This window comes from Lissotriton vulgaris, unplaced genomic scaffold (genome assembly GCF_964263255.1).
Source record: "Lissotriton vulgaris unplaced genomic scaffold, aLisVul1.2 SCAFFOLD_2433, whole genome shotgun sequence".
NCBI lineage: Eukaryota > Metazoa > Chordata > Amphibia > Caudata > Salamandridae > Lissotriton > Lissotriton vulgaris.
Window position 1 is genome coordinate 110,660 of NW_028253262.1, and position 18,335 is coordinate 128,994.

Consider the following 18,335-nt stretch of genomic DNA (forward strand, 5'->3'; position numbering starts at 1 on the left):
CAAATTTGGGTAAATGGTAGGGACTGCTATGTAGTAGGGCATATTCTATATTTGGTGTAAGTGTCTCCAGTGCTTTTTCTGTAAATTACTTCACCACCTTTTTTTTGGGAGCGCTTACCGGTGCGCGCCCCGGTACGCGCACCGGCAGCGTTACGGGAGTCCTCCATTTTGTGTTGCGGTAGAATTGAGACACAAGATGGAGGACAAACAACGTTGGGAATGGGTAGAAGGGGGCACGGTAGACACTTCCTGACCCTCTAGGTTTTCTGAGGGGGGTTTAGAAGGCCCATTTATGTCCCCCCCCCCAAAAAAAACATTTTTACATTTTTCTCGGGGGAAGCGCCCGGTACGCGCACCGGGGAGCGTACCGGGGAGCGTACTTTGGTGAAAAATAGTGAAAAAAGTTTGAAAAAGAAAATCATTATGAGTGATCAGAGGTAGGGTAGCTCTGAAAAGAGCTTTTGGGTTCTGTGGCTGATTTAAGTACCCACAAGTAGGTTCCAATGCACAGTCTTAAATTAAGGAGGAATATTCTATTCCCCTCATCTGAGAAGTGCACACCATCTCCTCTGTAGATGTCTTGCATGTTGTAACACAAGTTGTTGTATATTGAACCCATTCCATAGTCTCTCATGTAAGCAGAAACAGATTTATTCACATGTTTCCGTGCTTTCTCAAATTGTGGACGAAATTGGTTGGACCAGTTCCATTTCTGTCTTTGGCATATATTGGAATATACCAAGGCAGTTTGTGGAAAAAGTGCCATCAATTGATCAAAGGTGTCCTTTAAAAGCATTTCCAGACCAACCCCAGTCATAGTGCCCAAATCATTTCCACCACAGTGCACAATTAAGAGGTCAGGGTTTGGCAGATGCAAAAAGGTTTTCACCAATGGTATCAATTGGTGACATCTCAATCCTCTCTGGCCAATCCACTTGATTTCCACATTTGATAAATCAAGGTTGTGATAATTTCTGCTTGCTGCATACCTTTGAGCCCAGTGGATGTAGTTATGTCCAATAATCCATACAGAATACATGATGAGAGAAGGTTCTGGTGCAGTTAGATGAAGTGTGGGAATGAAATGGCAGTTGGAACAGTAGGAGTTTACAAAAAAAGTTGTGGAGTTTCCCTGCTGTTGAATCACAAGCAATGATTGGTGGATTCAGATAGTTGAAAACTGAAAGTTAGGGTGCATGGTTGTGTTGTGTGAAAGAAGCAATTTGAATGGTTAAGAAAAAGTCACTAAAAGCAATCATGCCCTGGGTAAGCTGGTGTATTGAGAGGTCAAACATCCTTGCTGACTTAATTTGCAACATTGTAGAATAAACTTTTGAACCCGAGAGTTCAGGTAGGAGGGAGTTGCTATGGTAACAGATAGAAAGGTCTGAGAGGGGGAAGGGTGTTGGTTTGAAAATAGTGAGGGAAGACTTTTGATTGGTTGAAATAAGGCATATGTGTGTAGAATTAGAGATTTTCTATGCCAGTCTTGGTTTCAGTGTATTGAGTGCACACCTTTTGCTCTGCTGAAGAAAAATTGGTCTGTGTGTCTGACACTGTTCTCAATCTCCCAAAGCATTTGTAAAGGTAAGTAATGATTTATGTAATTTAGATAGAGACTTGTTTGCTCTATGGAGAATATTTGGAAGCAGATTGTGAAGTTTCAGTAGTGAAATTGATTGCTTGTACATAGGACTTGTGCTGTGTTTGTAAAAAGTTATTTAAAAAACGATTTTGGGGTAAAAGAATGGCTTTTATATTTTTGAGAAGTAATTAATAGTGTTTGCCTCATTAAATAAATATATTTGAACCTTTTAGAATGATGTCACTTGCATTACCTCAGATTTGGAAGCAGATTGAGATTCTTTTTTATTGGTTTGTGGCATGTTTTTGGGAAATGCTTGCTATGAACATTTGCAAGATAGGGGATTTGTATTTTGTGAAACAGTGAGGTTTCAGTAGTGAAATTGAATGCTTGTACATAGGTCCTGTGTTGTGTTTCTAAAATGTTATTCAAAAAACGATTTTGGGGGCAAATCAATGGTATTTACATTTGGGCTTCATTTATGATTGCTTTGTGCTGCCGGTGCATCACTTTAAACATGGGAAAAAAGTGACGCTCTGGTGGCGCAAGGCCTTCATAAATAAGGCCCTGAGTTTCTTTGCTGTTGGTTTGTGTCTTGCTTTTTGATAATGCTTGCTATGAACATTTGCAAGATAGAGGATTTGTACTTTGGGAAACAGTGAGGTTTCAAAAGTGAAATTGAGTGCTTGTACATAGGTTCTTTGCTGTGTTTCTAAAATGGTATTCAAAAAACGATTTTGGGGGCAAATCAATGGTATTTTCATTTGGCCCTTATTTATGATTGCCTTGTGCTGCCGGTGCATCTTTTTAAACATGGGAAATAAGTGACGCTCTGGTGGCGCAAGGCCTTCATAAATAAGGCCCTGAGTTTGTTTGCTGTTGGTTTGTTTTTTGCTTTTTGATAATGCTTGCTATGAACATTTGCAAGATAGAGGATTTGTATTTTGGGAAACAGTAAGGTTTCAAAAGTGATATTGAGTGATTGTACATAGGTTCTGCGCAGTGTTTCTTAAATGTTATTCAAAAAACGATTTTGGGGGCAAATCAATGGTATTTACATTTGGCCCTTATTTATGATTGCCTTGTGGCACCAGTATGTCACTTTTAACATGGGAAGAAAGTGATGCACTGGTGGCGCAAGGCCTTCATAAGTAAGGCCCTGAGTTTTTTTGTTGTTGGTTTGTGTCTTGCTTTTTGATAATGCTTGATATCAACATTTGCAAGATAGAGGATTTGTATTTTGTGAAATAGTGAGGGGTCAATAGTGAAATTGAGTGCTTGTACATAGGATCTTTGCTGTGTTTTTAAAATGGTATTCAAAAAACGATTTTGGGGGCAAATCAATGGTATTTTCATTTGGCCCTTATTTATGATTGCCTTGTGCTGCCGGTGCATCTTTTTAAACATGGGAAATAAGTGACGCTCTGGTGGCGCAAGGCCTTCATAAATAAGGCCCTGAGTTTGTTTGCTGTTGGTTTGTTTTTTTGCTTTTTGATAATGCTTGCTATGAACATTTGCAAGATAGAGGATTTGTATTTTGGGAAACAGTGAGGTTTCAAAAGTGATATTGAGTGGTTGTACATAGGTTCTGCGCAGTGTTTCTTAAATGTTATTCAAAAAACGATTTTGGGGCAAATCAATGGTATTTACATTTGGCCCTTATTTATGATTGCCTTGTGGCACCGGTGCGTCTCTTTTAACATGGGACGCACTGGTGGCGCAAGGCCTTCATAAATAAGGCCCTGAGTTGCTGTGGTATATACTTTAATATGTTGCAAATTAGTGTTTATATTGTTTGCTTTTTGTCATTACTTTGTTGTTTGCTAATAGTGGTCTTTAATGTGTTATTTTTTCAGAACCACAGATTGAAATCAACATTTTTAAAGCAGGCAAAAATGCGTCAAGGCAAAGGAGTAGAAAAAATACCATACGTAAAAGAACAAAATCATCAAAGGAATTAAAGGAATCCTCTACAACAAGTACTTCAAAAAACACCAGAAAAGCTCCTGGTAAGACAATTAAGTCTTTTCTTCGCAATTTACATAGATCAAAAAGAAATGTTAACGCTAATGTGAAGATCCAGAAGCAGAGAGCAAATCTAAAAAGGAAGGAGAGGCCCTCAAAAAATGTCTCTATTGGAGCAGGAGAGAAGAGTATGGATAGCAATAGAAGGTTAAATCAATTTAGGGACATTCGTAGACAAATGTTTCGCAATAGGGTAGTTTTAAATTTGCTAAAAAATTAAAAGAAAGGTAAACAGAGAGCTGCTTTTTACAAGAAAAAGAAAAGTGTAGGAAAGATTGTTGATCAGGCTTTTGAAGTTAAGAAAAAATGTTTTATTTTAGTAATCAATAGAATTAGGATACTTAATAAGGCAATTGATGTTTTCAAATCGAACAGTAGATGGAAAAGAATTATTAATCGGACTAATTTTTGTGAAGTATTTTCTGGAGAATGGATGCATGGTTCAAGTTCTGTGCCTTTTTTTAATGAGGATAGTTACTTTCAGGAAAATGATTTGGTGCATGCAGTTGACACCAGTGTTTGAGCATATGAGGTGAAAGATGGTTGTGTGATGGAAAAAGAGAAACTTATGTCTAGAGATGCAGAAGAGGTGTTAAGTGATGAAGTTTTAGGGAGACGTACTAAGGGTCCAGTGTACACATGGAAGTGCAGTAGTATTTGTAGTGTGCGACAGGATTCAATCGATTTGCTTCGAAATTTCTTACGTACATATAGTAAGAAAAGTCTAAAACAAAAAATGAAGATCTTGCAAGAGTTAGATCCTTGCAGAGTGAGAGAAAACACAGGTTTGCATGGGCATTCACTGGCTTGTCTTTCTAGAAAAGTATGTCAGAGTGTTTTTCATCATTTTAGGATGTTAGCAGTGCATCATAATAAGGTGAGGAAATTAGTGAGAAGGTTGTATTATGCAAAAAGTCCAGCACTTCTGCTTAAACAGTTAAACAGTGCTCTTTTGCATGGATCTGAAGTAGATGTGAAGACTATTTGTGAAGAAATTGAGTTTTGTTATTTTGGGAACAAAGAGGACAGTGTAGAAATGGATATAGTAATGGATGGTAATGTGGAAGACAATGTACAGATTTCAAGTACAGAAAAATTTGACGAGGAAATTACCAAGTTTAAGGTGAAATCAAGTGAAAGGCCTAATTTAACTTGTGTGTGTCATTATAAGTTTCAGACTAGGTTAGTTGATTTATATGCAAAATGTGAATTGGAAAATAATAGTGAATGGAAGGATTTTGTAAGTTAGTTGTTGGTGGAGAATTCTTTTGATTTGAGTTTTGATCAGCGTATTTGTAATTATTGTTTGAAAAAATTAAATGAAAATATAATGCCTGCTAGAGCTGCTCATAATAATCTTCAGTTGATAGCTATTCCTTCTGAATTTATGGATTTAAATACTTATGAATCAATTTGGATTCAATGTGTCCATCCTTTTCAAGCTATTGTTCGCATGGAGCCTAAGATAGGGAAATTACCTCCTACAGATTTACAAAGAGGATTAAAGGGAAGAGTTGTTTATTTGCCTCTAGATGTTAAGAAAAATATTGATACAATTGGTGTAGAAAGAGTAGAAGAGGATCCTCTGGTTATTCTAGTTAATGGGGTTCCGACAAAGAGTAAGAAAATCTGGCAAGATTTAGTGGATGTTAGGAAAGTCAAAAAGGCAATGTTGTATTTGGTCAAAAACAATGACTACTATAAAGATGTAAGTGTTGGAGCAGAGGAAACAGCTACAGAAGAAGACAGTGATTGTTCAGTTGGCCAAATTGAAAAAGTTGATGTGTCTAGAAGTGAAGAAATATATGAACATTATACTGTTCATCCTTTGCATTCCAAAGAAGTAATGGGGAATGCAATTGACTTGTTTCAAATGAAAGCAGCAAAAGGAAGTCCTATTAGTGTATGGGAAGAAAGTTTGGAAGCTCGTTGTTTTCCACAGTTATTTCCAACAGGTCGAGGTGGACGATATGACGATCGACCAGTTCAAATTCCTGCAGCTGAATACCGGACTTTAAGATTATATGCTGAAGATCCAAGGTTTCGTCAATGCATTCCGTATTTGTTTCATCTACTGTATGAAAGTGATTTGTCTGGGCTTTTTTTATGCAGTTAATCATATATTGAAGAGTGGAGCTCATCTGCAAAATGTTTCAGCAAGGGACTTTATGGAGAAAGTCAATCTGCAAGACAGTATTTTGGAATCTCAGCTAATCAATCTCATGGCATGTCAGCGTGGAACAAACGAGTATTGGTTCCATCATCATGGGGAATTGAAATGTATGCTAAGAAACTTAGGAACTCCTACATGGTTCCTCACTCTTAGCTGTGCTGAGTATGCATGGGACGACTTACTTCAATTTCTACGAGAGGCAAATGGAAACATACAAAATATAGAATTGAAAACACCTGGAGAACTGTGTTCTTTGGATCCAGTGAATGTTTGCAGATATTTTAATCATAGATTTGAAGCTATGATGTCTTTTATTACCAACAAAATAAATCCTCCCCTTGGAGAGATTTTGGATTTCTTTTGGAGGAAGGAATATCAAGCGAGAGGTGCTCCTCATATACATATGTTGTTATGGATTAAAGATGCACCCAAATTTGGATCAGATTCGGATGAAACAGTGATGAGTTTCATTGAAGAGTATTCAACATGTGCTGTTCCAAAAACTACTGAAGAAAACAGTTTAAGGCAACAAGTTTTACGTTTTCAATCTCATCGTTGTGGAAAGTACTGTCGTCGAAAATTCAAAAACAAGAAAAAGTACTACACAAAATGTTGTTTTGCGTTTCCACGACCAGTGATTTCTAAGGGAAGAGTCAATAATGTTATGTCATCTCTACGACATACTGTGACGAGGAAATCACCCAAAAATACATATAATTTAAAAAGAAACGAACAGTCCAAGTACATCAACGATTACAACCCAGTGATTTTGTCAATGTGGAATGCTAACATGGATATTCAGTTCGTTGCTGACAACTCTATTGCTGTGGCTCGATATGTGACATCTTACATCACAAAAAAAGAAAAGACAGAACTGAAGGAAATGTGGGAGGACATTTCACATGAAAAGAGTCTAAGCAAGAAATTATACAGTTTCAGTCTGAAGATGTTGTCGCATCGAGAAATTGGAGCATATGAATGTTCTGATCGGTTATCATCAGCAAGTCTATATGCCAAATCAAGAACAATCATTTGAGTGAGTCTAGGTCTTGCTGCAACACGAAACCAAGTTTTGAAATCTGTACAAGAAAGAACCAAACAGTACAGATATTTTGAAGACAAATATGTTGGATACATACTATCCAAATAGAAGTACTCACCTTGAGAACACTTGTTTGTATGAAGTTCTGCAAAACTACAGTTATAAGAGGAACATCACAGAAGATATCAATAATGGAAAATATGCTGTCATTGGGTATGAAGGATGTCTAGTGAAGCAGAGAAAAGGGAATTTTACTATTTAGCTCTTTTGCAACTCTTTAAGCCATGGCGTACAGAAGAGGAACTACTTGGAGATTTTCTCTGTTATAAAGACTCTTTTAATGCAACTAAGGATACCATAGAATGTCCTGTTTTTCCAAATTATCTGCAAATGTTGAACAAAGAAATAGAGCAAGAAACCACAATTGCTGAAGAGATTGCTAGAGACAGTTCTCAAGACAGTCAGAGTTCTACTTCATTGAGTCAGGATCCACTAGGAGGACCAATTATCCAAAATGAAGCTGCAACTGCCATGGATGAGGTGGAAAGAGCTATGGAACAAGCTCAAAAGGATGGAGTTAATTTAGAAGATTTGGTAAAGCAACTAAACGTTGAGCAGAAAAAGATATATGACAAAGTTACAGACCAGATGGAACATGGATTCAGACATGAGAAAAAAGTGTGCTTATGTACATCATTTAAGCCTGTTCGACTGTACGTAAGTGGAGAAGCGGGAACAGGAAAAAGTTTTCTGATTAAAGGCATTGCAACTTATTTGCAGAAAAGGACTGAATCACCGCTGTCTTGTGTTGTAACCGCTCCAACTGGACTGGCTGCACATAACATTAAAGGGATTACTCTACATCGTTTACTGATGCTGCCAGTTGAGCATGATAATAAATTGCATTACAACAAGTTATCTGGAGATGCGTGTTCTGAAGTTTCCAGAGTCTTGAAGAAAATGAAACTTCTTATCATTGATGAAGTAAGCATGGTCTCAAATCTAATGCTTGCTTTTGTGCATTTGAGAATGCAAGAAATTCTTAGAACAGAGTATGATGACATTATTGTTTTTGGAGATCTACTGCAGTTGACTCCAGTAAAAGGACAACCAGTGTTTAAAATGCTTATGCATGAAGATACCAGGTTGTCCCTTGAAAGCATTGGAAACGTTAATATATGGTTACATTTTAAATATGCTGAACTGCTTCAAAATATGCGACAGGCAAAGGATGAAGATTATAAAAATATTCTACAAGATGTAAGAATCAAAAAAGTAAGTGAGCTTGGGAAAGAAGCTTTACATGCTCGATTAATTTCAAATTTGTATCCAAATGAAAACATTCTTCCAGAGAATATTTTTTAAAAAATGACTGAGAAGAAATCTGAGATATGTTTGATGCCAACTCTGCAAGAATGTTCCATCTTCAACAACAAAATGTTAAAGTTAGAAAATGAAGAGATTGTGAAACTGGAAGCAATAGATAAAATAGAGCATATGGGTGCAACAATTGTTTTGTCAGAAAATTTGAAAACAAAATTGGATTCATTAGAGAAAAGTATTTCTAAAACAGCTGGTTTTGAAAAGACTCTGAATGTGTGTTTAAATTGTCGTATCATTTTGAGAAGGAATTTAAATGTTGAAAGAGGTCTGGTAAATGGAGCAATGGGTTATGTTGTTGATTTTGTGAATTATAGAAATAGAGATGGAATTGAATTTTTAAAAATAAAATTTGATGGCATTGAGCAAGTACAACAAATCAGTCGTTGTTCTGCTAGATTTTTGCTTGTAAAAGACTTATATGTTCGCCGAAAACAGTTTCCTGTTTGTTTGGCATATGCGGTGACAATTCATAAATCTCAAGGTTTAAGTGTAGATTTGGTGAACATTGGAAGATCTGTGTTCAAAGAGGGTATGACATATGTGGCATTATCACGAGTCAGAACTTTATCAGGATTGTACTTGATTGAGTGTGATGAGACAAAGATTTGTGCAGATCTAGATTGTGTTAAAGAATACAATAGGTTAAGAAGAGACTATGCTCCACATTTGCCTCCATATCCTCTGTTTGAAAAACATGTGGTAGGCCGAAAAAGAAGAAATTAGAATAATTGCAGTGAGGTAGTAGCAAAAAGACAAAAAGTAGATGAAACTGTAATTCAAAACAGAAAGTTTGAAAACAGTTCTGGTGTCAACTGCTATGCTAATGGAGTGGTTAATGTTGTTTTTTTTCTTCAAACTTTACAAGAACAGATTGTTGATAATCGGGATCACAGATTGTGTGGTTTATTGAATTCTGTGTTTGAGAAATGTAGCAGTGATAGAGCAAAAATTGAAAGTGTAACAGAAATTCGAAATATTTTAGATATGTGTTCTGGTCAAGATACATTTTCACAGAACATTCAGCAGGATTGTCAGGAATGTTTAATGTATATGTTTGGTATTTTGGAAGATGAAGGTGTAGATGTAGATAATCTTTTTAGCCTTTCTTATCAATGGCAGCATGACTGCCACAAATGTAGTTCATCAAGTACTACTAGAATAGACACTGAAAGATTTATATATTTGACTTTACCAGACTGTAAATCAGTGTCATTCAAAAATCTAATTAAAGCAGCTGATCATAATATGGTGTGTACCCAATGTAAGTGTCCAATGCTATCCATATTATTTATAAAAAGTTATGGTCAGTATATCATTTTAGTTTTCCAACGATGTAGACCTGATGGAACTAAATTGACAACTTCTATCAAAAATGTTGTGGCTTCTCAGTTATCAATTTCAGGAAGAACCTTTACAACTGTAGCTATTATTTATCATGAGGGTTCTTCCACAACATCAGGATATTATACATGCTACTTAAAATGTCAAAAAGGTTGGAGTTACTGCAATGATTCTCATTTGACTTATAAACAATGTTTGCCTTATAACTTTAAAAATTCTTACCTAGTGTTTTTAAAACCAAAGTTTTAGTAAAGGTAATTGGCCTTTGAAGACGGTAATAGTTAATAAAAGTTAGTTAGTTAGTTAGTCTAATGTTTAAAATTATTTATCTCATATAGGTACTGTAAGTGGATCTCATAGTAAAAAATACTCATATATCTGACACGATTTGGCCGTAAGGAAAGTGTAAGGTATGATGTTCTTAGATCTTTTTTCATAGGAAGTCAATGAAATGGAAGTTATAGAGAACAGCAGACTTTTTTTCCACCAAAAGGACCTTCACTATCTTCTATTTGGCCTCAAGGAAAAGTAAGTGAATCAAAGATTAGTGTACATATATGAGTTGTAAGTTTATATGTTTTTTTTTAAACACAATCTTTTAGATTGTGGTTTTTTTCACGCTGTTATATGATGAAGAGTTTGAACTCACTAATTTAAGTGAAATTGAATATATTCTGAGAACAGCAAAAATAAACAATGTAACATATTGTATAAGTCATTCTATAGTTTGCATTGTGTTATTTATATTGTATTCCCATTGTCTCACACTCATTTTCCTTTATCCACCCTTATTTAGCTCTCTTAACTCACTTACACTGCCATTTTTCACTTTGTTTCATCGCTGTTCCTTTACTCCACTTCATTCACAACTCCTCAATCCAATTTCAACTGTCTGCATTTCCTCTCTCCCTTCCACCACTTTTCATCTTTCTCACATTCTCTCAGTACCACTGCTTTAGTTCTCTTCCCCTCTCTTTCCTTCTTTTGCTCCTTTACTCTTTTTCCTTTCTCACTCATTGTACTGCAGTTCACTCAGTCCTTCCCTTTGTCTTTCTGTGTACTTACTCTCTCACTCCTTTTTCCTCTATCGTTCTATATTAACCTCATTCCTTTCATCCCTTCACTCTGTGACTCCCCTTCACTCATCTCAGTCATCTTCCATTTCTCTTTCTTATTAATAGTTCCTCATTTAGACTCCTCCAAGTTTCACTAATTTTCCTTTTACTTTCTTCTCTTTCCTGATTTCGTTTTGGTATCTCGCATTCTTTCAGTATCTTACTTATCTTCAGTAATTTGTTCTCTTTCTATTTCTTTTTCCATCTTTTTTCTCTTTCTACATTACTTTATTTCTGTTTTTGTATCCTTCACTATTGCTTTATTTCTTAGTACACTTTTTTTTTATTTTTTCCTCGTGACCTGTTTCTTCTATTTTAAAATATATATTTTACTAATTATAACTTGTTTTTTCTTTTGTCTTTCACAGATACAAAGTGTAGTTTAAAGATGCAAGTAAGTTTTCATTAATTATATGTTAAGTGTGACTACAAAATGTAGTTTATCATCACCCTTTGTTTTAACCTTACTACTTTTCTCTCACCCTACCTCACCCCTGTTTTCTTACTCTGCTTCCCTCACTTATTCTTATCCTCCATATTTACTTCTCTTTTCCTTACTTTCCTACCACATTCAACTTCTTTCAGTGCCCCTGCTCACCCACACTCCCTCTCTTTCCTTTTTTGTCTGCTTCACTTAGTCCCATTCTGACACTCCTTCCTTTACTCTCTCTGTTCTTTCTCTCTGTCACTCCCCATGTCTTACCCTTATTCACTTTTATCCACCCTCTTTCACTCCTCTTTACTTACACTCACTGCTATTTCCTTTCCCTCCGTCACCACTATTCCTTTTCTCTGGTTCCGTCACTACCTTTTATTCCTCATCCTTTACTCTCCTTCCTTTTACTCTCATCACCCATTCACATTCTCCCAGAACTTCTGCTTTAGTTTTCTTCCTCTTTCTTCTCTTCTTTTGCTCCCTTATTCATTTTCCTTTTCTCAGTTACTTCCTCTAATACCTTTTCTCTGTTTTACTATCTATTACACAGTTCCTCTGTGTTTCTCCCTCTAGCTCTCTTTCTCTTTACACCACTCTCTTTGTCCTCATGATCACTCCTTCATTTTTTTTTTTACTTTTTTTTGTTGGTGCGCTGACGGGACGCGCCCCGGTACGCGCACCGGGGCGCTCACCCGTACGCGCACCGGGAGCGCTCCAGAGTGAAATATTAAAAAAAAGAATATACTTTAAAAAAATATATATTATATTAATATGCAATATAGTATTAATTTTTTGAAAAACATACCTTTTTAAGCTATAGATATTTGCGAAAAAATAACCTTAGAAATTCACTAAAAAACACATAGGTATGAGGCCCTATAAAAAGTTAATAATTAGCAGTTAAAAAACCTATGAAATTCACTGAAAAAACCATAGGTTTCACACCAGTTATAGTTAGGAATTAGCATTTAAAAAACCTATGAAAATCACTGAAAAAACCGTAGGTTTCATACCAGTTATAGTTAGGAATTAGCATTAAAAAAACCTATTAAATTCACTGAAAAAACCATAGGTTTCACACCAGTTATAGTTAGCTGGAAATTTTACTGACATAAAACCAATGAAATTCCCACGTTATAGTTAGTTCGACTCACTATAACTTGCGCGTGTAATGCACTGCTGATGACATCACATATTACATCACTCATGACATGGTCAGTGACATCACTCATGACATCACTGATGACACCATCCTTGTGACAGAGTGACTTTTTGGTTTTAGCGCCGGGAAACCTACGGGTAGCTGAGCGCTTTAGAAATTTAATAATAATAATAATAACTGACCTCCTTTCACTGTAAAGTAACCCTTGAAACACATATTCAAAAATAGAAAGTAACATTTACAAAAAAGTGGAGATACCTATACCAGTTACAACAACGAATTCAGTAATTCCACCATTTATATACACATCCACTCATTCACCAACAGTTCTATATAGTCATTCATACATATACTCACTTATCATATGTAGTGAGACACCTTTACATCCGTTAACACACCGACAGTCTTCCAAAAGTTGCTCACACACATACTCACACATGCAAATAAACTATTGAACATCCATTTTTTTGCATATACAGCTATACACACACTACCACCTTACTTCTAAGGAAACTTACACATACTTACTCTCTTAAACAATCACTTATAGAAACACATACTTATTAAAACAAGAACTCTTTCAATCTCTCACTCTCACATATACTCACTTATATACATCAATACTCGCATATACTAGATTAAAACATATGTAGTTACTGATAAAGACACTAGTGAGACAGTCATTCACTTACTAACACATACATATACACACTCATTCACCCATACAGTCCGGCACATATGCTGTCTTCAAAACACATACAAACAGTGAGTCAGTCATTGATGCATCTATGTGCTAAGTAACACCCCCACCAACTCAAACAGACAATTATAAAGATACTAAAAAAAATCTAATAACCCATATACACACACATGTAGCTACTCACCAACCTATGCAGCCACTTATACACAAAGTGAAACACTGATACAAACATTTAAATATTTAAACAATACTCGCTAATATATGTATTCACTATGATACACTTTGTGTTGTATAGCACGAGATAGCACGAGGTTGTGACTCGTGTCTATCTCGTGTTGGTTGTTGTTGCTTGGTACACATGCTGCATCATTTGAAAAGTGGGTGAGTTGGGAGGTTGGAATGATGCGGGCATAACTATATTTAACGGACTTGTGACCGGACGTCTTTCCATTAAATACCTGAACCAACTTCATCCTGCTTCCAGGTATCTTTTCCACACTGGCGACGAGGGGAAAAGAACTCATAAATCAGACTTAAGGAGAAGGATTCTTCATTAATTTTGAACTTATTTAATTTGAATTTAAAAAAAAAAATTGGAGTTTAATTCATCGAGCATATTGCCTCTACTCTTCTTGCCGGAAGTATCGCCATGACAGCGGAATCGCTATGCTTATATCAAGGTACTTGTTTAATAATTACTTTTACCTAGTGATTTTCGTCAGCGCGAGGTCTATTTCTCTTCTGAGCACGAGCGAGGACATTTATTTTCTTTAGAAATAGACGCTCAAACAAGATTAAACGTGTGACGTCAAACGCTGGCAAAACAAGCTCTATTTTCCTTAAAAAGAAGCGTGATAACCACGGCGGCCATTTTGGAAAAGTAAACTCCGACTTAAAGTAATTTTTCATCGTCTCTTTGACATTTTCAACTTTATGACTGATGGAATCCTCGAATTAAAACTTAAAATACGATTAAGTTTTGGATTAAGGTACCAATTAATTCTGGATGTTTTGGTTTTACTTTGTACTATTATTTATGTATTTTTTTTTAATTATTTGAATACATCATTAAAATAGTAGTAAAATATTAAACAATGAGTGGTATTATTCCTCCTCCCTCATTTTTGGCAAACAAAGGTGATCCACCCATGGACTGGGAAATATGGGAACCTGTTTTTTTAGCTTATGTAGAAGTTTTGGAAGGGACAGAATGTGAACCCGAGAGAAAACTTTCTCTTTTAAAACATTGCCTTGGAGGAATTGGATTAAAAGAGTTTCTCACCTTACCTGCTTTAATCAATCCTGGTGATAGAAATGTTTATGACCGCGCTGCAGAACAATTAAAAATAAGATTTGGCAAGAAAAAGAACGTTGTTATGCAGAGATTTATTTTTTATTCTCGTAAACAGCTTGCCGATGAATCAATTGAAGATTTTGTATCTGTCCTCAGATCTCTTGCTGTTACTTGTGACTTTGAGCATATCACTTATGAACAAGTATTGAGAGATCAAATACTAATGAGAACAAATAATAAAAAGGTTCAGGAAAGACTTTGGACAACATCAGATATGTCTTTAAATGCCGCTATTGATATTGCGAGGTCAATTGAACATTCTGAGAAGTTTGTTAAAGAAATAAGAGGAAACGAAAAAGGAGATGTTTTTAGTGTTTCAAAAGAAGGAGAAAAATTTAAGAAACCTTTCATTAAAAAAAACGACTATGCTAATAATAAGAACGATTGGAAACCTAAATATGCTAAAAATGAAAGGAAGAACACTCAATGGATTTGCTTCAGATGTGGAAGTCCCAACCACTTAGCAAATTCTAAATCTTGTTCTGCTCTTGATAAAATGTGTTTAAAGTGTAATAAGAAAGGGCATTTAACTAAATTTTGCAAATCTACCACTAAAAAAGTTAACATTGTTCAAGATGTTGATGATTATGAATTGCTAAATGAAAATGATATCAACACTGTCATTAATATTTGTGGAAGTGAGGGCGTAAGTAAGTTTCCATCTTGTGATGTGATTATAGATGGAATGATTATAAATGTATTTGTTGATACATGTGCATGGTATACCCTAATTGGTTTAGATGTAGTAGAGAAAAATTGGCCAAACAAAGTTTTACTCAAGTCTGACATTTCTCCAGCCGCTTTCAAAGACCGACTTGACAACAACGCCCACAACAGCAAGGAATTATTCAACATCGTCAACGAGTTTACCAACCCCACTGCCAACTCCAACGACATCACTCCCTCTCAAGCCCTTTGCGACTCCCTAGCTTCGTTCTTCCACGACAAAATCGCAGACATCCACAACAGCTTTGACAACCAACCCGGAGACCAACCCACCCAACCTTCTGCCGTACATTCACCCCCCTTGAAAATCCTTAATGACTGGAACCCAATCTCCACCGAGGACACCATCCGCCTGATGAACTCCATCCACTCAGGATCCCCCACAGACCCATGCCCTCACCACATCTTCAACAAAGCTGACTCCATCATCGCACCCCAACTCTGAGATGTCATCAACTGCTCCCTCAACTCCGCCACCTTCCCGGAAAGCTGGAAACACGCCGAACTCAGCGCCCTTCTGAACAAACCCACAGCTGACCCCACCGAACTCAAAAACTACCGCCCCATCTCGCTCCTTCCATTCCCGGCCAAAGTCATCGAGAAAGCTGTCAACAACCAGCTCGCCGCCTTCCTCGAAACCAACAAATCCCTCGACTCCTCACAGTCTGGCTTCCGAGCCAAACACAGCACTGAGACCGCACTCATCGCAGCAACAGACGACATTCGAACTCTACTGGACAATGGAGACACAGTCGCACTCATCCTCCTCGACCTCTCCACAGCCTTCGACACAGTCTGTCATAGCACCCTGTTACATCGCCTCAGAAACATCGGAATCCAAGGAAAAGCACTGGAATGGATCACCTCGTTCCTTGCCAGAAGAACCCAGAGAGTCCGCCTCCCACCATTCAAGTCAGAGGCCACTGAAGTCATCTGCGGCGTGCCACAAGGATCTTCACTCAGCCCCACCCTCTTCAACGTATACATGAGCCCCCTCGCGGCCATCGCACTCCAACACAACCTCAACATCATCTCCTACGCTGATGACACTCAACTGATCCTCTCACTCACCAAAGACCCTAACACCGCCAAAACAAACTTGCATAAAGGAATGAAAGAAGTAGCCGAGTGGATGATGCACAGCTGGCTGAAACTGAATTCCGACATAACAGAAGTCCTTATCCTAGGTACCTCCCTCTCCGCCTGGGACGACTCGTGGTGGCCAGAGTCCCTTGGAAAAGCACCCATCCCAACAGACCACGCACGGAACCTGGGCGTCATTCTGGACTCCTCACTCTTGATGGCCAGACATGTCAACGCCGTTTCATCATCTTGCTTCAACATCCTTCGCATGCTCAAAAAAACATTTCGCTGGATCCCCACCGAAACTAGAAAAACGGTCAGATCCCCCTGCACCGCTGCAAATGTCTCAACTGCCATTCAAGTCGGTGCAATATGTCCTTGTCATCATGGACGAATATTCCAGATTCCCCATTGCACATCCACCATAGCCTCCAGCGCCATACCAATTCTAGATGAAGTCTTCGCTGCGTGGGCATTCCTCAAGTGGTAAAATCTGATAACGGGCCCCCATTCAATAGCCAAGATTTCGCTGAGTTCGCTCAACACCTAAACTTCAAACACCGGAAAATCACACCACTCTGGCTGCAGGCGAATGGAATGGTTGAACGCTTCATGGCCACAGTCAAGAAAGCCATTCAGCAGGCGGAGCTCACTCGAAAAAGCGTACAGATAGCGCTCAATGAAGTACTACGTGCCTACAGAAACACACCCCACTCCACCACAGGCAAGTGTCCGTCCACCCTCATGCTAGGCAGGCCAGTGCGCACCAGACTGCCCATGAGGAACGTCCCAGTGAGGGAACCCTATCCGGATTCTGACCATGAGGAAATTGCGGCCGTGGACAAGTTAAAGAAGGAAAAAATGAAGGGATATGCAGATGAATGTCGAAATGCCTCTCACGCTGAAATTCGGGAAGGAGAATGGGTGTTGGCGCGGCAAGAGCAGCACAGAAAGACTGACTGCAAGTATCATGAAAACTCCGTTGAAAGTTGTGAAACAGAAGGGAACCATGATCACCGTGTAAACAGACGGAAGTCGAGTCACCAGGAATGTGACACACTTTAAGAAGTGCAGCCCTAGCGTAATTGACTGAATCCCTCGTTGAGAACAATGGACATGAGACACCGCTAAGCAGCAGTTAGGCATTGATGCGGACTCCTGATGAGCCTGAGCGAGAAATCGCTGATCCTCAGCTGCGCCCCAGACGGACCATTAGAAAACTGTCTCGCCTAATTGAAGAACTGTAAGGGGCGATCCTCAGCGACGTGAAAGAAAAAAAATGTTGTTACATTGTTGTGTTCTTGTTTTTATTTACAGAGGGGGGAGAAGTAATGATGTGTGCACATGCACGGGGCACTAGGACCTGGCCGAGGGAGAACGAGGGCGGGCGGAAAGGGAGGAGACAGGGACCAGGGATGGCAGTTAGCGGATGACCATGTAAGCAGAAGGACGTGCAATAAAGAAGCTCCTGCAACTTACCCCATATCCGAGTGCCTGTCAGGACACTACACGGGGTGACTGCATGCTCTTCCGGCAGGGGGCGACACTGCGCGTCCTTTACCACAAGGTCAAGCGGCGGCACAAGGACATTCCAGACACAGGCCCTGGCAAGGCAGGAGGCACCAGGGGCAGAGGCACAGCTGCTCCCAGGGGCTCAACAGCTCCCTCTCACCCTCTGCAAAATCAGCTGCAGAAATCGTCTGGATGAGTGACTTCCAAGGGATCTCATTCTCTGCATGATCGGATCAACAAACGCAGTCATTTGTAGCCACATTCAAGAAGACACTTCTCCCACCTGACTCCTCTTCAGCCACCTATGGGGCAACATGCATGACAGACAGAGCACGAATGTCCCAATGTTGGCCCCGGCGGCAACAGAGGGACCAAAGCTCCAGAGTCATGCAGAAATTTCAAATTTACGAACATGAGATAAATGCACATCCACCGAGTCTGAAATGGAACACAATACATAGTCTGTGCTCATCCCAACACCAGCTGAGGATCCAGCCTTCCTGGACCAAACTTGGACGCCTCTGAGTCATCATTTCAAATTTGCTGTAAAGTGCAGCAGTTCCGAATGAAGAGACAACGTTTTGACGTGACGATTGTCAGTCTCACTTTTCTTTGGTCGAAGTGCAAATATCCTATATCTGCACCCAGACAGCATCAGCCGGACTACGAGCTGTCAACTTGCCCCAATGAGGAGTTTC